This window comes from Ammospiza nelsoni, chromosome 15 (assembly GCF_027579445.1).
Source record: "Ammospiza nelsoni isolate bAmmNel1 chromosome 15, bAmmNel1.pri, whole genome shotgun sequence".
NCBI classification, from domain to species: Eukaryota; Metazoa; Chordata; class Aves; order Passeriformes; family Passerellidae; genus Ammospiza; species Ammospiza nelsoni.
Window position 1 is genome coordinate 6,862,244 of NC_080647.1, and position 12,164 is coordinate 6,874,407.

Below are 12,164 nucleotides of genomic sequence, written 5' to 3' on the forward strand. Positions count from 1 at the left end.
CCGGTGGTGCGGGAGCGGCGCGCGGGGCCGGTTCCCACGTGGGTGCGGGGCGCCCCCGCCACCCCCCGGTGCCTTTTCCTCGCGTTTTTTTTTTTAATTTCCATCCCCCCCCACTATTAATAATTTTTAAATTTTTTTTTTTTTTTTCTTTTGGGCCGCGCCCGCCCCCCGCAGGTGGGGCTCGGGGTTGATTTTTTTCTTTTTTTTCTTTTTTTCTTTTTTTTTTTTCCCGTTTCCCTCTTTTTTTAAAGCGAACGCGGGGACCCGCGGGCTGCCGGCCCGGCGCGGAGTCTGCGCGCCCCCGCACGTAGAAAATAGTTTTGTACGTTTAAAATATAGTGCTAGTGTAACCAAAGAATAATTCGCCGAAATAATTTAAAATATTAAAGGAAATTCAATTGGCAGCCAGCTTTTGCTTTTTTTTCTCTTTTCCCCTCGGTGGTTGCTCGCTTTGTACAGGAAATTTTGAATATCCTGGCAAGGGCCGGCTTCCCAGGGCAGCCTCGCAGCTCTCTGGGAGCTGCAGTGATGGAGCAACGTGCGCAGCGCTGAGACTTTCCCCTCTGAAATTGGTCCTACATACAATATTTTTTCCCATATACGCATCGGGTATATAAAGACAATTTTTTTGAGTTTGGAGAGTGAGTTTTCTGAGATTAAATCATTAATCGCTCCCCCCAAAAAAACAAATTCTGCTTGTGTGTCTTATGTGTGTTAAGTGTAGGTGAGGGACCGTCTGCCAAGTTTCATCATCTTGTGTTCTGAAGAAATCCAAAGAACTCACCGGCAACTCTGAAAGTCTGTATTTAGTTAATCGACTTTGGTGGGAAATACAGTAAAACTCAGCTGCTGATGCAGTAAACGTTTATGAAATATAGGAGGGAAGCTTTAAGTAATGCTTCATGCAAACTTAACCCAAATCTAAAAAGGAAAAAAAAATTCAGTGTGCTTGTTACGTTTTGAATTATTGTTCATCTGACCAAAAAATAAATTGGTTTTTTGTTTGTTTTTTTTTTTTTCCTGTTCTTAACAAATAAACTTTATAGAAATTGGGCTTCCAAATCTGACCCATGTTGTTTAGAACTGGATGAGATGACAATGCTAAAACTTGGAAGTAACAAAAAGTATCATACTTTTCTTCTCCTCAGCAGTGTTGAGAAAAAACTGTGGATCCTGGAATTTTACAGTGGATTTTACTGGTTTTCTGGAGTGCTGTAAGTTGAAGTCTTGTCCCACAGGCCTTTCTAAGCACCAGTAGCTCCCTGTCCCACTAACACCCCCGCCTCGGTAAACACAGCTGATCCTGCTGGTAACAATGTTGTGCTCGAGTTTCACCCCGAGTGAAGTGAGCGAATTCATTTTTTGCGTTATTTCAATCTGCCCTTTGTAGCTGCAGTTTGGTTTCGGGTGTTCGGCCCCACCTAGGAGCGTGTCGATGGCTGTGGTTTAGCACGGGGAAGGTGCAGGGAAAACGTGCTGGGGTTTGTCTCAGCTGTGTGCTGCCTCCCCGGCCCTTTTATGGGCAAATTAGCCAGGAAAAAAAATTAATTTTGATGAAGCGCGTGAGGAACAACCCACTCTCACATGGCTTCGGCAAGAACGGGCAGGAAATTTATTTTCTGCGTTGGTTTTGTGCCCCCGGGAGTGATCGTGGCTGGGCAGAGCGGCGATGCTGGGTGATGGGGACATGCTGTGGGTGCCGTGCAGATGAAAGGGGCTTGGCTGGCGCAGTTCCCTCTGCTCGGGCTCCTTCTCAGCCCCTTCTCCTCCCGCAGCTCTGCCAGGCAATTCCTGCCGGGAATGGGAACGGGAACGGCGGAGCTGGGGCCATGTGGTGGCTGTCGATCAAGCACCGGCTCTGATCCCAGCTCTTCGCCACATCTGTAAATATTCGGACGTGACTTTTGTTTAAGCCTCATTGTTCAAGAGGAGGAGGCAGCAACGAAAGTGTTGGGATTTTTCAGAGGCAGGCAGATATGAAGTGTTCTGCTGGTGTTACTCACACCCTTATTTTCGTTTTGTCACCGTAAATTTGCCTCGCTGATGAGTGCCTGGGACCTTCAGCTGTAATAAGATGATTTACTTTAGTCTTTTTCTAAAATAATAAATGCCTTTTTTTTCAATTGTTTCAAATGAGAACAATGACTTCAGGATTTGTTTGTGCATGTCTCCTAGAAAACTGTTGGTTAGCAGAGCTGGGGTTTTTGTTCCTATTTTTTTTTCTAGATATAGGAAATGCTCAATATTTGCTTGTCTTTGAGCTCACCTAGCCCTGAAGTGTGTGGGTCAGTAAAGGCTCTGTATGCAAATCTGTCCTGTCATGGGCTCCTGAATTTATTTCCTTTCCTTCCCCATGGCGCTCCTTCTCACATTTTTCCCTTCTCTTTTTTTCTGATCAGTGTCAGTGAGGAGGGATGAGGTTGTATTTTAAGGGAATTCAGTATTTCAGAGGGAATTTGTTTTAGTTTTGTGTGTGTGTTTGGGATGGGGGGGGTTGTTTTTTACTTAATTGCCCAATATACTTTGGCAAGCAGAAGTTGCATTGTTTTGTGAATTGCATTAATGGTTTTCTGCATGTTCAAATTCCCCAGTTATTTGGGGGATTTAATTAAACCTCTGTAGGTGGGTGGCTTACGTGGATGACAGGTAGAAGTTTCTATTTCTAGAAGGAGCTGGTGCACACACTGCAGGCATGGAGCAGAAGGGCTGTTGCAGTGCTTTGCATTGAGGCAGAGCTTTTGGGGCAGTTCTTCTCTTGTTTGGGGTTACCATAAGCAGGACACCCCCTGTTCTGTAGGGAGATGCTGCTTGGAAGCTGGAGGTGCTCCTGGGATGCTGCCTCTGTGTGGCAGAGAGAGGATGTCACCACATCAACCCCTAAACAGCCTCTGTGCATCTCATCTCCTGCCCTAGGCCTGCTTCATCACCTAAACCAGCACAATTAAGATGTTTCCTTTGCTTCTGTTCTGCCATGACCAGTAGAGTTGTTCTTGCTGCTGCTGTAGGGAGGAAGGTGCTGGCCATGCTTGTGCTCAGTGCCTTTCCCACCCTCCCAGAGCTGCCCCTGGTTTTTCTGGCTGTCTCTCCTTGCTCTACAGCACCTGGGTTGTGATTGTTGTGCCTTGGGTGCCACTGCCCAGAGTCACACTGAGCCAAGGGTGCCAGTAACAGGGGAGGATGGAGAGAGGAGCGATGTAGTTACTTTGCTGCACAGTCTGCCCTATCTGGAGCTGAAAACTTGATTTATTTTTTTCTTCCCTAACTTCAAAAATACTTGCACCTGTCTGTGTGTGCCTTGGAAGGGAACTTGCCCTGGTCCCCTCTCCTGGAGTTTCCCCTCTCTGCCATTGCCTCTCAAACCTTTCTGTTGTTGCTTTGTAGCTCCCACTGAAGCAGTGATCTGGTTCTCCAGGGAGGCTGTGCAGGATGTGCCTGTGTTCAGAGGTGAGTTGGCAAGGTAAGCTCATATCCCACCTGCTCAAAAGACCTGCAGCACCTCTGGGTCAATGCAGGTCCCTCTGACACACAAATCCCTTCTTAGGCACTGCAGATAATACCTAGGAGAGGGTAATTGAATTCAAAGTACCCTGTTCAGCTGTCTATTTCTGATGTAAAGTTGAGTTTCCAAAGCACAAACTGAGTTTGAAAGAAGCTGAAGTGGAGATGGGATAATTCAAACATGGAACTTTGTGTTGCATAAAATATTGATGCTGTCATGTCATAAATGTGCATATTTTCTCAGATACATATTTCACTGCCTATCCCAAATTTCCACTTGCCCAATACTTGGTGTGACTGTTGATTTTCCCTCTGTGCTAGAGGCTGGTGGAGGTGTATTGAACCCTTGCTTGAAAAGTCCTCCTTACTGAAGAGAGCTCTTGCCCTTGTTGTTGAACTAAAAGTCTGGTTTACATAAATATTTTATATAAATATAAAAACATTAATTAAAACATGAACCTCAAGCACTATCAAAATGGATTCTAAAGCTGAACGTGTTTGCTGCTGCTTTTTTCTTTTGGATTCATTTGAAGAGATGAAAGAAATGAGATTGCACAGGTACAGTCAAGTAAAACAATGTTGCAGCAGTAATTAATGCTAATATTTTGTGGGGGGTGTTCTGGTGTAGCTCTACAGCTGAACACTGGGTGTGTTTGCTTTGCAGCAACTAGCAGCTGCTCATTAGGGAGTTTGCCCTGGTGCTGTCAGTGTTGAGGACACTGAAGTGGTGAAAATATACTGCTTTTTGGTTGGCAAATATTTGATTTCAGATTTGAAATCGCTTGGCATGGGTCACAAGAGCTTTTGAGATTCCTATTTTGAAGTTTGCTGCAGAGGCAGGGGCTCGGTGGCGCGTTGGGCACGAGGGGATGGCACAAGAATTCAAACCCAGGGCGTCATTTCTGACATTGTTCAGGTTTTTTTTGTGATGCTGCTTTTTAAGAAAATGAATTGAAGGAAGTTGTCCCATAACTGGTGGGGTGGAGGGGGAAGGTTGAAAGGAAATACAAAAAATATCAGTCTGTCTGCAGGGCTCCTGTGCCGCTCAGGCAGGCTGGTGTGTAAATGCCACTGGCAGCTGCCTTTGCAGGGCTGCAGCCCCTGCCTGCCCTCATACAGGCTGGGAATGTGATGAAATTCCAGAAATCTTTAATTTCTGGTCGTATAAGGCTTGTCCATTCACATAATAAATAAGCATCATTTACTCTTAAAAAATAAGGATTTTTTTTACATACCTCAAAATTGTCAAGTTGAGCTGAATGAAAATTTTTTAAGGAAAATTTAACAGGGTTCAACTGTTGGAATATGGATTTATTTATCTGAAATGTTAACATTGTGACTTCTGGAAAATCCCTGATGTTCAGTATCACCTAAGAGGAAAGTACAAGGTATTGTTTCCCCACAGGCCAGTTGGAAAGGCTGGGAAGTTCTGCAGGCTCTTCACAGGAGCAAAAGCAATAGATCTTCTGGATCTGAAAGTGTGTTATTTGCTGGGACCCAATACTAAGTGTGGTTTGGGGGGACAGTTAATTTCTGACCTTGTTTGTGAAACTGGTTTGTTTGCACTGTATAACTGCTTGTTCTCTTATAGTTACAGACTGTCTGATAGCACCTGTGAAGAAAAAAACCCCTGTCCTGTGGTGGTAATGCATGCATGTTAAATGTCTTCATTGTAGAGTGTTCTTCAGTTCGTTATATCATGGTTTAAAAAAATTATATATACATATATATATTCAAAATACCATTTGGAATGTCAACATTCAGTGGGCTTTGAGGAGATGTAGCAGCACATCATGGTTTGTAGGGACAAGGAGATACAGACCATTCTGGGCTGCCTCATTACCTCAAGGATAAGACAAGAAAGTGAGCTTCTGGTTATCATAGATGTGGAAGCTAACACATTCCCATGTATCTCATTAGCTCAGGTATGTGTTGGTGCTTGGACTGTGCACATCCTTTACATCCCTGGAGCTCCTGGGTCTGGCCCTGCAGGCAGGAAGGACTTGCAGCTCCTTTTTGTTCTCCAGCATGGGCATGACCACATCCTATGCTATACCCACCCCTCAGCCATTGCTCTTTGGGCCTTTCCCTGGCAGAGGATCAGCCAGGGGGCCCTTGCCCTGTGTTTGGGGCAGAGAGGGGGTCTGGAGGCCGTGGAGAGCTGTCAGCAGTGCTCTAGCAGCACGTAAATACTGGAGTTTGGGATTGCCTGTTGCTCTCCAGTATTGCATTGCTGCTTTAGTGAGGCTGGAAATCGGTCCCTGCTGCAGGGCTCTGGCTCTTGGGGTCCCCCCTGGCACCCCCACAGTGCTCCCCACCCTGCAGGGGGCTCCTGGGCCCCACCCCAATAAACCACTGTGGAGGCAGCAACAACCAGGGCTCGGTGTCGTCAATGGGGAGGGGAGGGGGCTGCACCCCAACACTGCTGGGGGGTACCCCGTGCCCAGGGGAGGGGGCAGGGAGCAGTGCCTGCCTCTCCAGGAGATGGGGATGGGCCCTGGGTGCACCCTCAGACCTGGGGTGGGGGTGTGGGGGGCACTGGGGGGTGCAATGGCTGCTGGGGCCCAGAGCTTCAGCTGGGTGAGAGAGAGGGAGGGAGGGATGCTCACTGTGCCTGGGGTGCTCATGGGGGAGCCCTGCTGCCTGAGGCATCATCTCCCTGAATTTCTGCAGCTGTCCCAGCCTCTCTCAGGATGCCCCAGCTCAGGCACAGCTGCCATCGGGGGCTGCCAGGGCCAGCAGCATCTGGCACCACTTGACCCATCTTGGAAAGGGTTTGGACCACCTGAGGACTTGCCTGCAGCCCCACCACTGCAGCAGTGATTTCTCCAGAGCTGTCCCAGCCCCATGGTGAAACGTTTTTCCTTAGCATTGCCCCACTTGAGGCTTCCAAACCTTGCTGGAATGCACACAAGGGCCAGCACGGAGTCAGGGATGCTCCTGGGAAGGGCTGGGGTGGTGCCTGCCTGCTCAAGATTCATCTGCTGTGGGTTGAATGAACTGTCAGTCCTGCCAGTGGTGGTGCATCACTAAGAGTCCCAATCCAGCAGCCTCCTGGTGGCTGTGAAGTCCAGAACTTCTGTTTTTTCAGCTATTTTTGGGAATTACTGAATCACAGCCAATAGTTGTAGGGCAGGGGCCAATCCTGTTGCTGATTTACACCTTCAGTCCCTGCTCCTGCTCTGGCAGGAGCTGTCAGAGCATCGGCAGGAGGAACACAACTCTCTGGCACGGGGATGTGTAAGGGGGTTGTGAATGGGGAGGAACAGCTTTTAAAAGCCTCTGCCCTCTAAGGGGGCAAACTCACAGTGTTTGGGCACACAACCCATGCATTCTAAACCAGACACTGCTATTCTTCCACTTCTAAAATGGTTCATTCCCACTCTCAACAAGTCAAGCCATTAATTTGCCAAGTCCCGTAGTGTTTTCCCTCAGAAAAATAACTTGATGAGTGACTTGGTTGGCAGGGAAATTGATCAATAAAGTTGGTAATTTTATATGTTTATATTAATTTTGCATCACTTTTTCTTAAAGGTTTCTACTGATATTTATAGGTGGAGTGTAAGGTTTAAAATTTATTTTACTTGTTTTGGGCAGTTTCTGTTGTGGTCAGGTTTTTTTCTTTTTTTTTTCTTTTTCTTTTTCTTTCTGAGAAGCCAGGGAAGCTCCTGTCAGTTTTTCTCCTGAGGTGTAGAAATTTGCCTTTGACACAAGGCAAATTGGCTTGTGTGCAAGTTGTGTGCAAGTTGGTTTCCCTACTGCATTTGTGCACAAACCACTTGGAAAAAAAAAAAGCACCAAATGCCTTTGCAGAGCATCCCTGGGCTGACCAGTCCCCCACAGACCCACATGGCAACTCCTTGAAGCATCTGCAGAGGGGCAGCAGCACAGGCAAAGCAGCCAGGGTAAACTCCTTTGTTCATGTAGGATAAAGCAAGATGTGGTTTTTTTGTTTATATGTGAAATTTGCTGCATCAGGAGTGCATGTGACCGCTGTAGAGGAGAAGTCTTTGAGTTCCCTCAGTGGTTTTTGCTGTGATTTTATAAACAAGCTGGAAGGCAGCAGTTCCCTGTGAAGGTAAATGCGTGCAGCACATCATCACACCACTGCATGGCTGCTGGGCTTAGGAGATAGTCATTGAACAAGTCTCTAATTCACACGTTTATACACCAATCTTCATTTTTTTAAATTTCCCCCGACCAAAACTTTCCCACCTACTAAGATTGAGAATATATTGCTCTGCTCACAGTACCAGGTACCTCCATTAGAGGTGGTGTGGGAGTCAAAGGAGGTGTTGCAGATTCCTGTAAACACTGGAAAAGCAACCCAAAAAGCCACCTTATCTACCTTCAGCCTTTTCCTGTTCACCTCCTTTGATGCAGAAGGAATTCTTGGCAAGGGCTGGCGGCTCATTGTGGTGTCCAGCGCTGTCTTGCTTTTCCTGCACTTCTTGCCCACCCACCTCATTTGCTTTTCCTCAGCTCACATCCAGTGTTGGGAGCCAGGACTGACTTTGGCAGGTGTTTGTGCAGTGCCTTGCACAACAGCAGCTCCCAGAGCCTGCTGTGAATGACTTCAGGTCCTGCTCTTTGCCCCACAGAAACCTTGCACGTGTTTTGCTCTCTCTTTGCAGGGTAGGGGACCCTGGCTGGGGACCCAGCTGTGCAGCTGCCCCCAGCACAAAGAAAAACATCTTGGGTTAAATTGGATGTGGCAGGTATCAGCCACATGGCAAAGCAGGAGCCAGCTCACCTCTCCCGTGAGGGTTTGCAAAAGTGACAATGATGACCAGTGCAAATGATGGCTCTGACACCCTGGTGACACAGTGGTTCCTGGCAACAAACTCACCAAATGGAAGAAAAACACAAATTGAAGTATTTTATTTTCTGAAGCAGTGTAAGATGTTGCTCTCTGCAATTTCTCACGTAAACCCATCCTTGTGGCAGTTCGGGAAACTGAGGGTTACTCAAAGTGCGATTCAAGCAGAGCATATATTAATTTATAAACTGGCTAGGGTGAGTTCCCATACCATGTAGTCAGTGTGACAAAGTAGCTTCCCCCTCATACTGAAAAGAAATTGAGTGTGCAGGGCTGCCAGTGACGGTCTGATGGCCGGGAGGGGACTGGAGGTGTGGAAGGCGCAGCTCAGCAAGAAGGGAGCTGTGATTATGCTGTACTAGAAAGCACAGGGTGCTTTTCTAATTTCAGGTTAAGGACTTTACACCACAGAAGATATTTCTACCTTGTATTTTGCATTCTCTGATTGCTACAGAGTATTTTATGTTTTGTGAATGGAGGAGAAAAATTTGTCATGAAAGAAACGGGAGGAAAAAAATCTGATAAAGGCACATCAATAAACATTTAGAAGCTCGCTGCCTCTCTCTCACACACACACACACACACACACACACACACGCATGCACACTCTCCATTTCCCTTCTCCTCCCTGCCTTAGGGTTGGCTTAGTCACGTCCCTCTTCCTCAGATGGGGAACAGGCAAGCGAAGCATCAGCATCGCAGCTCTGGCGCTTCCCGGAGCGCAGGGGAGCAGCGCGTCCCGTCCGTACCCGGGCACTGTTCCCTTCCCGGGGAGAGGGGTTTTATCCCGCTCCAGCCTGCGGGACAGGCGAGCCAACCCCGTGTGTTTCTGCCAGCCCTGTCCCGCGGAATTCCCGGCGGACCCGGGGGCTCCAGGGCGAACCCAGCCCCACCCTGCCATCCTCACCCCTTCCCCTCGGCCAGAACCCGTGCGGAGACACGGGGATTTCAGTGACGGCTGGAATAGGAGAGCTAAACAGGGTTATTGCACTGCCACGGGCAGCAGGGCATCGCGGGAGAACCACGCTTTGCCTAAGCCTCTTCAGAAAACCATCCTGTAGCATTCCTGCTGCTGCTGCTGAGATTTCAGGGCTGTAAATCGGGCACCAAGAAGCCACATAAGAGAGCTGGGGCTGGAAGTAGCTGATTCCTTATTGATACAGACAGACAGTACCTGCTGGGGTATTCTGATTGTGAAGGGCCGGGGTGGGGAATCACAACATGTGAGAGGGCACAGACTGTCTGGGAACACCCTCACACACCCCTGATGCCCAAAGCTGGATCTTACCGGATCTGTGATTTGCTGCAGCTCACCTGGAGATATGCAGGACACACACCAGGGTTGGTTCCCTTTCTGCTCACAGTGGGGACAAAATGAAGATGCCACTAATAATGATTGCTAGATAAACACCTGGAACAGGTTACTCTTCCTACACCTTGATTTACTCACCATCACTGGCCTGTCTCTCCTACCTGGTTCCACAAGGATTTCCACCTTCCAAGATGAAGTTTCAGATCATCACTTGGTGTTTCCTGGAGCAGAGCCCACACGCAGAAGAGCATTTGCAGCCACTCAAATGTGTCCCCAACATCCCCAACACACATCCTGCACCAGCCTTTCATCACCTGGCAGTTACCAGCATGATCCCTCTCAGCTTCTCTAGGGTTGAAAATCCTCACAGCCAGCTCTTAGATTGTGCTGAATCTTTATATTTGTGCTTTTCTAGCCCTCTTCACCTTGGTGCCTGCAGTACCATGAGCTTACTGGGTACTGGCACTGTTACAAAGAGCTGGGAAGTGTTTTCCCCATCAGAGTACTCAACAAACTACATCTGCTTGGGTAATTAAATACTATAACAACTAAAAAAAAAAAAAAAAAAAAAAAAAAAAAAAAAAAAAAAAAACCAACAACAACCAGACCACAGTATTGTCTCAGCTTATAAAGAGTGGAGATCTGATCTGCAAGGTGCAACCTGCCAACCTGCACAGGAATTAGAGGCACTTGGGCAGGGCAGGCAGTCCTTTAATGACTTGTAACAGCTCCTTGTAAGTAAGCACTGTCAGCTCCTCACTGCTGGATTAGTGTGTTCCTGACAGGACTGTAGCAGCATAATACACAAAGAAACACCACCATTTAATCAGTCAGCATATACAATTACAAGGCAGCTCAAAGATCCCTATTTAACTCAATTTTCAAAACCAGGATTACCAAAAAAATGTCCTAAGTGAAGTGCCAGCTCAGTTCACAGAGAGACTTTTCATCACATTTTGTGTCTCAGCTACCAAAATGTACAGAAATGCCAGATGTCACAGGGAGAGACAGTGCAGCAAAGCCTATAAATATTCGAAATTATTTTTCCAGCATGCATTTGTGATTCATAAAATGTGGAACTATAATGAATTTCAAATGGCACATAAATGTTCAAATACAAGACACTCCTCTGTGCTTTTATAATACTTTAATATATGTCTGGGTCGTATAAAGCTGGTGTTTAACTTGCAAAAATGTGACTAAACCCCCAGTCTTTTAACCAAAATTACCAAACAAAAACTATCAATTGCAGTTTCAACGTTTTTCAAGTGAGGATTTATCTTCCTGTTGTGCACACACAGCAGCTGTGAAAGGCTGCAGGAGACAGAACTATTCCAGCAAGGGTGAGGGAGGGGGTGACCTTTCATCTGAACAATTTTCAGACCAACAAAAGCTTTTGAATAAGGAATCTCTCTGTGGTGATGAACTTGACCTGACAAGCACCTGTGTGAAGTGAAAAAAATCTCTGTGTCTGATCCACAGCACCTGAAATGTGGGAACATTCAGAGGGATTTTAAGTACAGACCTTTCCCATCAGACACAGGTGGTGTAGAAGGCAATCCTGTGCTGCTGCAGCACTCCTGGGGCCAGTGTGGCTCAACAGCATCTTCCCAAACCTCTGCTGTGCCCACACAGTCCTGCAATCCCAACCCCTTCCCCAGCAGACCCAGCAGGAATTCCCTGCTCCAGCTACATTTGAAAGATAAACCCCTTGTTGCGACTAACTCAACCCCTCCTCTCCTTCCCAAATCACATAATGAGTAATTGTCTTAACCATGACTGGAAATCTTTTCAGGAGACTCATTATTTCCTCTTCTTGGAGATGCTCTGCATGTTTTTGCAACAAGTCACAGGTTCTTGAACAGGCAGATACACGAAGGTGATTTAGGACAAATCCAGAAATGCAATCAGACTTTGTAGTGCATTAGAACAAAAGCTCTTTGAAAGGATAACCTACAATATAATTTTGATCAGTTAAAGAGAATTCTGATTTACAAATAGATCTGCCAGAAATGTGGTCATTTGATGTAATTACATTGTGTGAATTCATATTTTAGGTCTCCTCTTATCATTAATATTAGGTCAGCTGTAACTGAGCAGGCCATGGATGGGCAGTAGTGTGCAGTTCTTGGAAAAGTACAGACTCCAACTTAAAACCAGAGAAAAATCTTTCAAAACAGAATATTTCAAAAACTCCATGGTGTATTAGGCACTGAGCAGCATTACATCTGAGGATGTGGTGGGAGAATCCACATGCAGAAGAACAAGAACCAAAAAGCACAGCACAAACACAGGTGTGAGCTGGGCTGCTGTGCTCAGAACTGGACACCACATGAACAGAAGTGCTAATGAAACAAACCAAAAGGATTATTTATGAAATGGTTGTGGGTTTTTGTGGGTTTTTTCCCACATGGATATGTTTAATGGACACAGAACCTCCACTCTTCATTTCTGCCAAGACAGAACAAAGGACTGTTGCTTCAACTCCTCTCTCTGGAATCTGGTTTGGTTGGAGAATATGCAATTGTTTCAATA

At 46.6% G+C, this 12,164-nt stretch overlaps 1 long non-coding RNA gene across 1 annotated transcript; it reads left to right on the forward strand.

Moving 5' to 3' along the window:
• The first annotated feature begins 1,140 nt into the window (after positions 1-1,140).
• Positions 1,141-5,554, forward strand: LOC132080225 (uncharacterized). The gene is made up of 3 exons (XR_009419534.1): positions 1,141-1,214; positions 3,382-3,444; positions 5,090-5,554. It is a non-coding gene; the product is annotated as an uncharacterized LOC132080225 (long non-coding RNA).
• Positions 5,555-12,164: the final 6,610 nt, after the last annotated feature.